This window comes from Puma concolor, chromosome A1, assembly GCF_028749965.1.
Source record: "Puma concolor isolate L17-30 chromosome A1, mPumCon1.1.hap2, whole genome shotgun sequence".
NCBI lineage: Eukaryota > Metazoa > Chordata > Mammalia > Carnivora > Felidae > Puma > Puma concolor.
The window spans coordinates 152,714,588-152,727,967 of NC_141667.1; the positions used below are offsets into that span (position 1 = coordinate 152,714,588).

The 13,380-nt window shown below is 45.7% G+C and overlaps 1 long non-coding RNA gene across 1 annotated transcript; it reads right to left on the bottom strand.

Annotated features, from left to right (window-relative positions):
- Positions 1 to 337: 337 nt before the first annotated feature.
- Positions 338 to 4,458, bottom strand: LOC112856891 (uncharacterized). The gene is made up of 2 exons (XR_015251244.1): positions 2,599 to 4,458; positions 338 to 1,913 (listed from the first exon to the last, which is right to left on the bottom strand). It is a non-coding gene; the product is annotated as an uncharacterized LOC112856891 (long non-coding RNA).
- Positions 4,459 to 13,380: the final 8,922 nt, after the last annotated feature.

Here is a 13,380-nt window from a genome sequence, read left to right on the forward strand (position 1 = left end):
GGGTGGCTGTGGTGCCTTTCTTGGGAAATATGAGATTGAGAGGCAGAATGGGGAAACTGGGAGCTCTGCGTTCGACCTAGGGTGCCTGAGTTGCCTCTCAGACCAATGAGTGGGAAGTTGGCTGTCCGTGTCTGGATTCTGGGGTAAGGGCCAAGCTGGGTGACAAGATTGGGAGGTAACTCATTGTTGTTACTTCAGGCTATGGGACTGGGGGAGGTCCATACACAGCCTGTAGACAGAATACAAGTGCGGAGAGTCTAGAGTGTCAGCGTTAGAGATCAAAGGGAGAAGCTGTTGCATCCACACGACTCCTGAAACAGAATGCTATGGGCACCAGTGACAGTCACAACAAAGTTTATTACAATGAGAGGCAAGGCCAATGGATCGGGACCAACACTCTTGATAAGAGTGCGGCCCAGAACAGCCAAGGTACAGAGTTTTTATAGCCGATCACATCGTTTTATCATCACCTGGGAACAGAACAAAGAAACAGTTCCCAGATGAGTTAGAAACAGTTGCCAGATGAGTTAGAAACAGTTGCCTAATGAGGTGTTTATTTTAGACTTTCTGCCTCTAAGTTGCAACCAGTGGATCTCCTTGACCCTGCCTCTGATGCTCTTTTCTTTGAACTTTTGTTTCCTTAATTGGTGAAGCCTAATTTACAAGAGTATGAAGCATAATTTACAAGAGTAAAGCAAGGCTGTTATCTTTTAACCTTCAGTGTCAACACAAAGCTGTTATTTTTCAAGCTAAGCGTTAGCCCTACATTACAATTTAACCCTTACATTTCCCCCTTTTCTTGTCAGTGAATCAATCCCTTGATTCACCATTAGGAACTAAGGGGACATAATTGGACCTAATCATCATAATTTTTATTTTACCAACTCGCCTCTTTTATTTTACCAACTATTAGCCTCATGGGCTAATAGTTAACCCGAGAAGTAACAATAGCAGTGGCCCAGCTATGGCGGTGAGCAGTGATGTGAGCCAGGGGGACCAAGAAGAGAATAAACTCTGATATCAATTATTGCTGGCCTCCCTGGCACATTCCCTGGTACTAAGATTATCCCTGACCAAACTGAGAGTGTCTTGGATTACTCCGGAATTGTTGGCATAAAAATAGCATGTTTCCCTGAGGGACACGCAGAGGCCCCTTTCCTTCATGAAGAGTAAATTAAGTCCTCTTCTGTTTTGTAATACAACCTCGGCTAAAGAGTCTACTTGGTGTTCCAGCCGAGAAATTGAAGTTTCCAAGTAGCCTAGGTCTTGTCTACTTGCTCGCTTATAGTTTTGAAATTTTGGTCCCCCATGAGTCCCCCACCAAGTCGCATAAATCAAACAAAAAACAAGGCAGAGTGGAAGAGGTATTAGATGCTATCACCTTCCCTGTGACAGTGTCCCTGAATTCCCATTGGTATGGCCAAAAAGATAGGGGATGCAATTCCGTACAGTCCCCCACACTTATCATCATACAAACCCAGACAATTATTATTATGCCCACATCAGTCTTATCTTTAAAGATCCTCTGGGTGCCTTTGGACCTTCCATTGCCATTTGTTATCTGGATCTCTATCAGTCTGGGGTGTTGCCACCTTCAGGCAGTTTTTCTTAACCTGAGAGTGATGAATCCAGGTTTGGACACCATCTACCTTCACAGCCATGGGCATAGTCAGAATCACAGTGTGTGGTCCTTTCTAGCACGGCTCCAGGGTTTTAGGCTCGTACCTCTTGACCTAGACTAAGTCTCCTGGTTGAAAGGCTGGGGAAGAACAGGAGGATGAGTGAAGGCTTCTTTCAAGGCCCTGGTTATTTCCTTTCTTACATGTTGCAGGGCCATGAGTGAAGCCAGCAAGTGGTCCTGTTCCAACTGTTCCATTACGTCGTCTCCTAGCCTCGGCAGGATAGGTGGAGGTCTGCCAAATAAAATTTCAAAAGGGGAAAATCCCTTGACAAATGGAGTACAACGCGCTCACAAAAGGGCAAAAGGCATGACATCAACCCAATTTTCGCTTGTCTCAAGGGACAATTTGATTAAGGTCTCTTTTAGGGTCTGATTCATCCTTTCTACTTGACCTGAGCTCTGGGGTCTATATGTACAATGTAATCTCTAATATATTCCCAATGCCTGGGCTAGACCCTGGGACACCTGCGCCGTGAAGTCCAGGCCATTGTCTGATCCTATGCTCAGAGGCAGCCCGAATCTAGGAATTATTTCATTTAATAATTTCTTAACTGTCGCCTGAGCCGTTTCTGATTTAGTGGGGAACGCCTCGACCCACCCGGAGAAGGTGTCTACAAAAACAAGCAGGTATTTATATCCGTATTTCCCTGGTTTAATCTCAGTAAAATCTACTTCCCAAAAGTGGCCTGGCTCAATTCCTCTATCTCTTTTAGCTTCTGAAACCTTCCTGTTTGGACCCTGATTTACTTGGGCGCAACTTACACACCTTTCAACCATCTCTTGACTCTCTTTTCCCAGCCCTTGCGCCCTGAACTTTTTACGCACTAATTCCACCATCTTCGTTTTTCCCAGATGAGTCCCTTGGTGGAGCTGACACACCATGTGCTGCCCGAGTGCCGTAGGTAAGAGTATCTTACCTTCAGGATCCTGAAACCACTTTTGTCCCAACATCTTACTTCCCCCTTTTCTGGAAATCCACTCCAAATCTTTAGGAGTGTAATTGGGCTCTGGTGGAAGCAAGGGCTCTGTCAAGAACGGTAGCTCCAAGGCACTTTCACTTTTAGTTAGGGCAGTTTCTCGGGCTGCTGCATCAGCCAGGCAGGCGGTTTCCGATTGCCTCTAGAGAGTTGCCTTTTTGATGTCCTGGGCAGTGAATGTTTGCCAGCCTTGCCTTCTGCTGTGAGGAGACTGTGCTCTTGATAAATGGATCCATGTACATGAGCAATTGCAAAAGCATAGCGGCTGTCTGTATAAATGTTAACTGACTTGTTTCTTCTGAGTTTTAGAGCTTTTGTTAGTGCGATGAGCTCTGCGTGTTAGGCTGAAGTTCCTGGGGGAAGGGTCTGTTGCCATAAAATTTCATGATCTGTCATCACTGCAGCACCAGCATGCCTTTGCCCTTGAAACATAAAACTACTGCCGTCTGAAAACATGCTGATATCAGGGTCCTGTAAGGGAATGTCCGTAAGATCAGAGCGGAGGGACGAGATCATTGCCAAGGTTTCTGGGCAAAAGTGCAGAGGGGGATTCTGTCCTTCGGGTAGCAAAGTGGCTGGGTTTAAGGTGGTGGGGGCACAAAAATGTATTTGGGGTTGGTTGAGTAGCAATGCTTGATATTGGGTAATCTGAGCATTTGACAGCCATCGCTCTGGGGGAGCCCGCAGTAAAGTTTCCACTTCATGGGGCCCCGTGACAGACAATGCTTGCCCCAAGGTTAGTTTGTCTGCATCTTTAACTAGAAGTGTGGTGGTGGCAATTTGTCGAATGCATGGGGGCCACCCGGAAGCAACTGGGTCCAGCCTTTTGGATAAATAAGCGCCAAGGTCCCAGGCGCTGAGTCAGAACTCCCTTGGTTATTCCACCTTTAGTGAATTTCAAAGAAGCCGTTAGTTTATGCAGTAGGTCTCTACCTAGTAATCCAGGGTAGGGGCATTCAGGCATGATTAGGAAAGAATGTGTACTAGTTTTACGGCCTAAATCTACTTGTTCAGTGGTCCATTAACAAGTCTGGGACCCAGTTGCTCCTTGTACCAGGGTTGCCCCTTGCCTGGTGGGGCCAGGATCTTGTTTTAGAACTGAAAATGTTGCCCCAGTGTCCACCAAGAAGGTCTTAGGTTGGCCCCCTATATTAACAGTAACCAACAGCTCAGAAGGGGCCACGAAGCTGTGGCCCCATCAGTCGAAATCGACTCCCATCACAGATACCTGAGGTGGCCAAATTTTGCGTTGGGCTAAGTTGGGGCAATCCTTTATCCAGTGTCCCTCTTGTTTGCAGTATGCACACTGGTTTTTTCCTAGTGACACTTTAACCCTTTGTTTATCTTTTTTCTTTTCCCCAGACCAGAATTCTTTGGGCGTTCTGGTGATATGCCCTGATTCGAGAGACCCCCCGACAACAAACCACCAGAGTCCAGAGTCAAAGCCAAGCGGCAAGGGTCGTTTATTGCAGGTTCGAACCCGGTCCTCCGCGCACTCGTTGCCGGTGACGCTAAGAGGCCCCGAGCAAGGATCTTACAGCTTCTTTTATAGACAGGCACAAACAAGTTAGGGATTTTTTGAGGTTACAGAGCTGTTATTGGTTGACATTTAAATTTGAACACTCAGCAGAACTCGATTGGTTCCCGCCTTTATTTCAAACCATTCAGCAGAACTTGATTGGTTCCCGCCTTTATGTCAGACTACAACCCGGCGTGCCCTGGCTGGATTTGGAACAGCGGGGGGAGGGGAAAGATCTTTTCTTTGCAGTTGTGAGTACACCTGGTAATTTTTCTCTTAGCCTCGCACTGGGTCCTCTTCCCTCATGGGCATCCAGGATGGCTGCTACCACCCTAGTCAAAATTTTCTTTTTCTGTCGTTCTTCCTGAGAACCCCTATTGTTGAAAACTTTTTGGGCTATTTCAACTAACTCAGATAATTTTTTTTTCCTTCAAACCCATCTAATTTTTGTAACTTTTTCCAAATGTCTGGGGCTGCCTGTGAGACAAAGGCCAGATTTAATGCCCTTCTATTTTTAGATGCCTCAGGGTCAATAAGGGTAAAGGTGCAGTATGCCTCCATGAGCCTTTCTAAGAAGGTTGAGGGGCTTTCCTTGGTCCCCTGAATTACTTTTGTTATCTTAGATATGTTTGTGGGCCAGCAGACGGTCGCTCGGAGACCTCCCAGTAGAGTCTGGCAAAATAGGGTCAATGATTGCCTACCGTGAGGAGTGTTTGGGTCCCAATTTTCAGGATGCAAGGAAAGAAAAACTTCCTTGAGTACAGCGGGATCCTCCGTGGGTTGCCCGTTTGGCCCCATGACTAATTTCAGGGCCTCGCGATGGATCTTATCTCACTCCTCAGTGGTGAAGAGAACCTGCAAGAGCTGCTGGCAGTCATCCCAGGTTGGCTGGTGGGTCACAAATATAGTTTCAAGAAGGTAAATTAAGGTTTGGGGTTTCTCTGAGAGTGAGGGGTTTTGAAGCTTCCAATTATAAAGGTCGCTAGTGGAGAAGGGTACATAAGTCATAAAGGGTCGGACTTCACCCTGCAGGGGTGGCCCTGGACAAAGGGGTAGGGCAGTGGGAGGGGGATGGAAGGGAGTCCCTGACTGGGTATGAGATGGGCTCAGGGTAGTGTCCTGACTCGGGCTTGCCTCCTGATCTGAAGCATCTTGACTTGTATTCTTTGAGCGAGAAATATAGGGCGGCGGGCGGTAAGTTTCTTCTTCTTCCTCTGGTGCAGGTGATAGAGGGAGCAGCCACTTAGTCCCATCAAGATTCTTATTTTGAGCTCCAGATGGGCTGCCTTTGAGTAGTAAAAGCCTGTATTTTAGGGAGGCAAGGGGGAAGGGGAAGGAGAAGTTTTAACCAATCTGGAGGGTTTTCGATGAGGGTTCTCCATACCCCAATGTATGAGATTTGATCTTTGTGCCTAGAAAAGACAATATCATGAACCTTATATACCAAAGTAAGGTCAAAGGTCCCCTGTGGAGGCCATTCGACTGGAAAGCTGGTCCATTCCACCTTGCAGAGAGTTCGAAGGACCGGCTTCTTAATGTGGAGGCCGAAAACTGAGGCAGCTCTCCTATAATCCTGGAAATGGGTTAGTATGAGACTCAGAGGGGTGGGGGTACTCTGATTTTGACCCATGACAAAGATAGGCAGAACTGACAAGGACGCACAGACAGTCAACAGGAAGAAGACAATTAAGACACGAAGAAAACACAAGTTTGAGATCTCAAGGCCAGTAGGCCGTGGCAGCCACCTGAAAATAGGATCCTTCTTGACAAAAACCAAACCGAATGGGGTCCACCGGTGTCCCAGTAGGATCCCTGACTCTGGGTCTATAGCCACGTCTGGCAGACCCTCCTGAGTCATTCAAATGGCGCGCCCCAAGAATTCCTTACCTCTCCCAATCCCAAGCCTTCTCCCAGGGGTTGGCAGAGCAATCTGAGGAAAAGGCCCTGTTTCAGACCTTTAACTTTCCTGGCCAATGCACCAAATGTTGCATCCACATGACTCCTGAAACAGAATGCTACGAGCACCAGTGATAGTCACAACAAAGTTTATTACAATGAGAGGCAAGGCCAACGGATCGGGACCAACACTCTTGATAAGAGTGCGGCCCTGAACAGCCAGGGTACAGAGTTTTTATAGCCGATCACATCGTTTTATCATCACCTGGGAACAGAACAAAGAAACAGTTCCCAGATGAGTTAGAAACAGTTGCCAGATGAGTTAGAAACAGTTGCCTAGTGAGGTGTTTATTTTAGACTTTCTGCCTCTAAGTTGCAACCAGTGGATCTCCTTGACCCTGCCTCTGATGCTCTTTTCTTTGAACTTTTGTTTCCTTAATTGGTGAAGCCTAATTTACAAGAGTATGAAGCGTAATTTACTAGAGTAAAGCAAGACTGTTATCTCTTAACCTTCAGTGTCAACACAAAGATGTTATTTTTCAAGCTAAGCATTAGCCTTACACTACAATTTAACCCTTACAAAGCCACACAGGAAAAGAGACAGGACACCCGTGGAGTAGGACAAAGCGAGGTTTGCATGGAAACCTGGGAAGGGCTGCCAGATAAAACACAGAATTTCAGAGACACAATGACTCACTTTTCAGCATAAGTATGTCCCATTTTGTCTGTGAAATATGGCAACTCTAAGCTGGAAGAAGAAGGGTGTGATGTCATTTCAGCCTTTCCACAGTGATGCAATAGGACAGGTATGCCTGCTGGGCCTATACTACTTGTGATGATCCCCCAGTGGGTTCCCCACCTGAGCCATTGTTGAAGCTGGATCAGCCCTTGTGGTTCTCATTATATTGTATGAATTGCCTTAGGAAAATCATGAGGGAGCTTTGGAGAACAAGATTTATTACTCACAGGTCCTGGAGGGTCCATGGCACACTTGAGGGCAACAGTCACACAGTGCAGTCTCAGGTAGAGAGAGAGGGAGGGTGCGTGGGCCTGGGGTTCTGCATTTATTGGAATGGGGTAATTAGGGTTTCATGGGTTCACTGTTTATCGGATGGTTTAAAACATGAGAGCAAGAAGTAGGATAAGGGAAGGGAGAAGCAGAATCACTCAAGCAGTCAGTGATCTAGGTTACCCAGGACTTGCTAAAAGGGAAGCGTCATGGGTGTGAGTGGCCTGGCTCTGGGGCTGGTTTGCTAGGAGCTGACTTTGATATGGATGCCTCAGCAATCAAGGGCTTCTTGTCATGCACACACTAGGAGCCCCACGAGAAACAAATCAGTTCCAGAATCATTAACATAGCCTTTATTCTAGAGTGCTGAGCACAAGAAAGCTCCAAAAGAGCCTTCTAACAAGGGGGAGTTGGGTGGAATGTTTTAAGTGCTTCAGCAGGAATGTATTTGTCAGAGTTCCTGTAGATGTAGCAGGAAGGGGACAGAACCAGCAAGGCCTGTTTCGGAAATGAGAGCAGGGCGTCCTTCCTGATGGTTGGCAGCCCTTCTGTGAAGGCTGGACTGGATTTTATCAGGAGGGAGGAGAAGGGATGAAAAGGAGTAGGGGCTAAAGTCACATGCAGGAAGAGTGAGGGGCATACCGCAGGGACAAGGATGTGGGGATGTTACGGAACCAGGCTGGAACGCTGGTGGAAAAACCAAGCTGAACTTGGAGATTTTGGTGGATCAAAGATTTATTTAACACCAGTGGTCTCAGAGGAGATCATTTCTCCAAAGATCTGAGCGCCAAATGCAAGTGGGAAGGGTAATTTATAGTTGTCAGTCTCCATATTTGTGGGGGGTGGGGGGAGGAGGCGTTTCACGTGTGGCAAACAGGGCAAGAAGAACTTGGAAGAGGGATCTCTAATCCAGAGACCAGAGTTTGTTTTAGTCCCATCGGCCATCTTTGGTGTGGTACTTTACTAATTTCTCCAACATGGGGGCCACGGCGTGCAGTTCTCAAGTCCTTGAATCTCATGCCATACTGAATCTTGAGGAGACGTTGGGCACACTGAGGTCTGCAGGATTGTTTGCATCCTGCAGATAACTGGTAGCCTTGGCAAGGGCCACATGTGCAGGGAGCAGCCGGATGGGTGTTGAACACAGAGGCAAGGACATAGAGACAGTGGGGATGTGTCTCTTTCCTTGTGTCCTGAAGGGGAGGAGAGAAATGGGGTACAAGCTAGAGCATGGCTTGGGGTCAAGGGAGCTTGTTTGAGAGACAAATTCTAAAGGAAGGTCATATTGTCAGAGGATCCAACAGGGGGATGTTATGCCCAGAATTCATGATCCCCAAAGACCGCCAGGGAGCTGAGTCCAATGTAAAAGCAAAAGAGCCTTTATTCGAGCTAGCTCGAGCTCAATCCCCTACCTGCACTGACGCAGCGGGGAGATACCGGGGAGAGAGAGCAAGTTTGAAAAGGACAAAGGTTTTATTGGGGCCTAGGGGCAGTTGGTGAGGTAATGGCTGTGGCCTCAGCCGATTGGCTGGGGAAGGGTCCAAGTCCTGTTAGGCAGGTGAGGGGGGGATTACTCAAGGGGAGGAGGTGTGGTCAAGGTGAAGGACACAGAACAAGCTGGAGTCGGCAGGCATAGGCCCGCCCTTTCAGGGGAGCGGGGAGAAACCGAAATGGCAGGAGAGAAATCCCTTGCCATTGCTAGTTCTTGAGAAGGCCAAGTAGGGCTCCAGGACCCAGGGGGAGAGGCTGGCTCTCCTCATCCCCTTTAACCTGTGTTTCCTCTGCTGTGTAATGGGGGTAATGATAGACCTCGGGGTTTGTGAGGGTAAAGGATATGAAGGACTGTTGCATGGGTCCTGGGTAGCTGTGTCTATTTTTTTTTTTTTAAGAGATTAAGGATGTGGGACTACAGGGACCCAGGGACCGGCCCCTCACCCAACCCTGTTCCACTTAGTTTTTTTTCTCCAAGGGAGCCACAGAAAATAGCAGAATGGGGACCTGAGACCCTATTGACTGTTCTGTATGTAGCTCCTGATGAGGCTTTTAGGTGATAGTGGGGTTTGTAGGGTCTAGAGCCAGTGGCCAAGAAAGAATTCTTGAAGACGTCTTTGGTGCAAAAAAGTGATTTTATTGAAGTGCAGGGACAAGACCCATGGGCAGGAAGAGCTGCCCTGGGACCATGAGGAGAGACTGGGGGAGATAAAGTCCAGGAGAAGTTTCCAGTGAGATTTTCATATGCTGAAGACTCTCAAGATAGCAGAGGCCTAGCCATTATAAGCTAAAGTTGTGTTTCCCTGTAGCAAAGCATTAGTATTAAGACAGTAAAGAGTTCCTGGAGAAAGGTTTTACTCTGCCATCCTCAAGTAATTGTCAATGGGCTGCAGGTCATAAGGAAATTTAGTTCTATCTGCCATTTTCTTCTGCCTTTGTTTCCCACATCAACTCCCAGTGGTGGTAGGACTGGGACTCTTCCCCTCCACTCAGCCCCATTACCTGCCTCCCCACTGTGGCCAGGCCTCCTATGTGGGTCTGACTCAGTTTAACAGTGCGGCTGCACAGCATGTGGTGACTTTAAAAACAATGGTTTGTTTGCCTCAAGGGTTCAGGCTTAGAGCTTCTAGGCAAAGAAAGCCACTGGGAAGGTGGAGTGTGGGTCTCAGTCGGAATGAATGACCCGGGCCTGGACCAACCAAAAAGGGTGACTTGTGTAGGGACAGGACCAGGGCAGGAGCCAGGGTGGTACCTCTGTAGCCACATATTTCCTGTTCTGCTGCTGGGCTGCTGCAAAGCCTTTAGGAGGGGGAGTCATGGTGGAATATGTAATTCCCATATTGTTTTTTCATAGTTTATTGCCTTTTTGAGCTGAGCAAAGCCTGCCTTCATCCCAGTTCTGTAGCCTTGTTTATGCAGACTGTTCCTACCTTCAGGGGTGTCCCCGAAGATGTGAAGCTTCCCCTGTGTCCTTCTTACTCATTGCTCACAGCTCAGGCTGTCCCCACAGACCAAGCATCTCTGCTGACTTAATAAAACTGCTGCACAGTGCAGGGCCCCTGGACCTCTGGAAACAGGGAGGTGGGGCTGGTGGGCGTCGGATGGCTAGGAGTTAAATCGTCTAGTGACTTGTCCCTGCTGTGTTCTTTTCTCTGCTCTTCTCAGTCTGTAAATCCTCTGGGAAAAAAGGTTTACCAAAAACTGGGTGAGCTATCAAGGATGACATGGGAAATTACATAAAAATTATACCTGTGCTAAAAATAAGGGTGGATGGATATATACATTTTATTAAATAAAACTACTCAGGATCGGGGTGCCTGGGTGGCTCAGTTGCTTGAGCTTCCGACTTTGGCTCAGATCATGATCTTGCAGTTCGTGAGTTCAAGCCCCGCGTTGGGTCTGTGCTGACAGCTCAGAGCCTGAAGCCTGCTTCGGATCCTGTGTCTCCCTCTCTCTGCCCTTTCCCCGCTCATTCTTTGTCTCTCTCTGTCTCTCAAAAATGAATAAACGTTAATTTTTTTTAAATCTACCCAGGATCTAGGATATTTATTTAAAAAATAGCGTGTGTGTGTGTGTGTGTGTGTGTGTGTGTGTGTGTGTACATTGGAAGGATATACACTAGATTTAGCATTATTTATTTGGGGGGAGTAACACAGTCAGTGATTTAACCTTTCTTATTTATATCTTTTTGTGTTGTCTATATTTCTTATGAAAATATTACTTTTTTGTTAAAAAGCAATCAGGTTATGTTTATTTTGGAAAGGAGAGTACTTTGGGATGGTGCTTCAGGAATAGAATAGATGGATTATAGTTCCACACAAGGCTGAATGCAAGAATCTTCATGTCAGGTGAAAGACACCAGACCTGGAAAGAATACGTGGAATGTGACTTTATTGATCTAAATTGCAAAGTAAGCAAAACACTGTTGTTTAGGGCTGTACTCTTAGTTGGTACCACTAATTAAGGATGAAACAGAAAGTGAGGAGTGATTCTCTCCAGAGTTTGGACAGTCGTCCCCTGTGATAGGGAATAAAGGTTATTGTTAGGGGCTCAGAGAGGTTGGGATGCTGCTAGTATTCTGCTTCTTGACCTTATTCCATAAATAATTCATGAATTTTTAAAAATTTTTTTTCAACGTTTATTTATTTTTGGGACAGAGAGAGACAGAGCATGAACGGGGGAGGGGCAGAGAGAGAGGGAGACACAGAATCGGAAACAGGCTCCAGGTTCTGAGCCATCAGCCCAGAGCCCGACGCGGGGCTCGAACTCACGGACCACGAGATCGTGACCTGGCTGAAGTCGGACGCTTAACCGACTGCGCCACCCAGGCGCCCCTCATGAATTTTTTTATAGAGAAACAAATCACATACCATAAAATTCACCCCTTCAAAGTATATAATTCAGGAGAACAGAAGATACATGTTCATACAAAGACCTGCATACATATGTTCATGTAATAGCCAAAAAGTAAAAAAAAAAAAAAAAAAAAAAAAAAAGTTCAAGTGTCCATCACCTGATGAATGGATAAACCAAATGTGTTCTATCCATACAGTGGAATATTATTTGGTCATAAAAAGGAATGAAGTACTCATTCATATAACAACATTAGTGGACCTTGAAAACATTATGTTAAGTGGTGTCATATGTGGTTTTTTTTTTAATTTATTTTTTAATTTAATTTTTTAAAATTTACATCCCAGTTAGCATATAGTGCAACAATGATTTCAGGACTAGATTCCTTAATGCCTCTTGCCCATTTAGCCCATCCCCCCTCCCACAACACCTCCAGTAACCCTCTGTTCTCCATATTTAAGAGTCTCTTATGTTTTGTCCCCCTCCCTGTTTTTATATTACTTTTGCTTCCCTTCCCTTATGTTCATCTGTTTTGTCTCTTAAAGTCCTCATTGGAGTGAAGTAATATGATATTTGTCTTTCTCTGACTAATTTCACTTAGCCTAATACCTTCTAGTTCCATCCACAAAGTTGCAAATGGCAAAATTTCATTATTTTTGATTTTGAGTAATGCTCCATTGTATACTATATACCACATCTCTTTATTCCACTCATTCAATGATGGACATTTAGGCTCTTTCCATACTTTGGCTATTGTTGATAATGCTGCTGTAAACATTGGTGTGCCTGTAACCCTTCAAAACAGCATACCTGTACTCCTTGGATAAATACCTAGTAGTGAAATTGCTGGGTCATAGGGTAGTTCTGTTTTTGAGGAACCTCCATACTGTTTTCCTGAGTGGCTTCACAAGTTTGCAATCCCACCCACAGTGCAAAAGGGATCCACTTTTTTTTTTGCATCCTCGCCAACATCTGTTGTTGCCTGAGTTGTTAATGTTAGCCATTCTGACAGAGGTGGTATCTTGTGGTTTTGATTTGTATTTCCCTGATGATGAGTGATGTTGAGCATTTTTTCACAAGCCAGTTGGCCATCTGGATGTCTTCTTTGGAGAAGTGTCTATTCCTGTCTTTTTCCCATTTCTTCACTGGATTATTTGTTTTTTGGGTGTTGAGTTTGATAAGTTCTTTTTTTATTTTTTTATGTTTATTTTTGATAGACAGAGATAGAGCACAAGTGGGGGATGGGCAGAGAAAGAAGGAGACACAGAATCCAAAGCATGCTCCAGATTCTGAGCTGTCAGCACAGAGCCTGACGCAGGGCTTGAACTCATAAACCATAAGATCATGACCTGATGCTTAACTGACTGAGCCATCCAAGTGCCCCGAGTTTAATAAGTTTTTTTTTTTATATATAGATTTTGGATACTAACCCTTTATCTGATGTCACTTGCAAGTATCTTCTCCCATTCCGTCGGTTGCCTTTCAGTTTTGCTGATTGTTTCCTTCGCTGTGCAGAAGCTTTTTATTTTGATGAGGTCCCAATAGTTCATTTTTGTTTTGTTTCTCTTGCCTCTGGAGAGGTGTTGAGTAAGAAGTTGCTGGGGGCAAGATCAAAGAGGTTTTTGCCTGCTTTCTCCAGGAGGATCTTGATGGCTTCCTGTCTTACAGTGAGGTCTGTCATCCATTTTGAGTTTATTTTTGTATATGGTGTAAGAAAGTGGTCCAGGTTCATTTTCCTGCATGTCACTGTCCAGTTTTCCCAGCACCACTTGCTGAAGAGACTGTATTCCATTGGATATTCTTTCCTGCTCTGTCAAAGACTAGTTGGCCATACATTTTTGGGTCCATCTCTGTGTTGTCTATTCTGTTCCATTGATATGAGTGTCTGTTTTGGTGACATCTTATGAGTTTTTGACTTGCATTTCCCTAACAACTGATGTTGAGCATCTTTTAA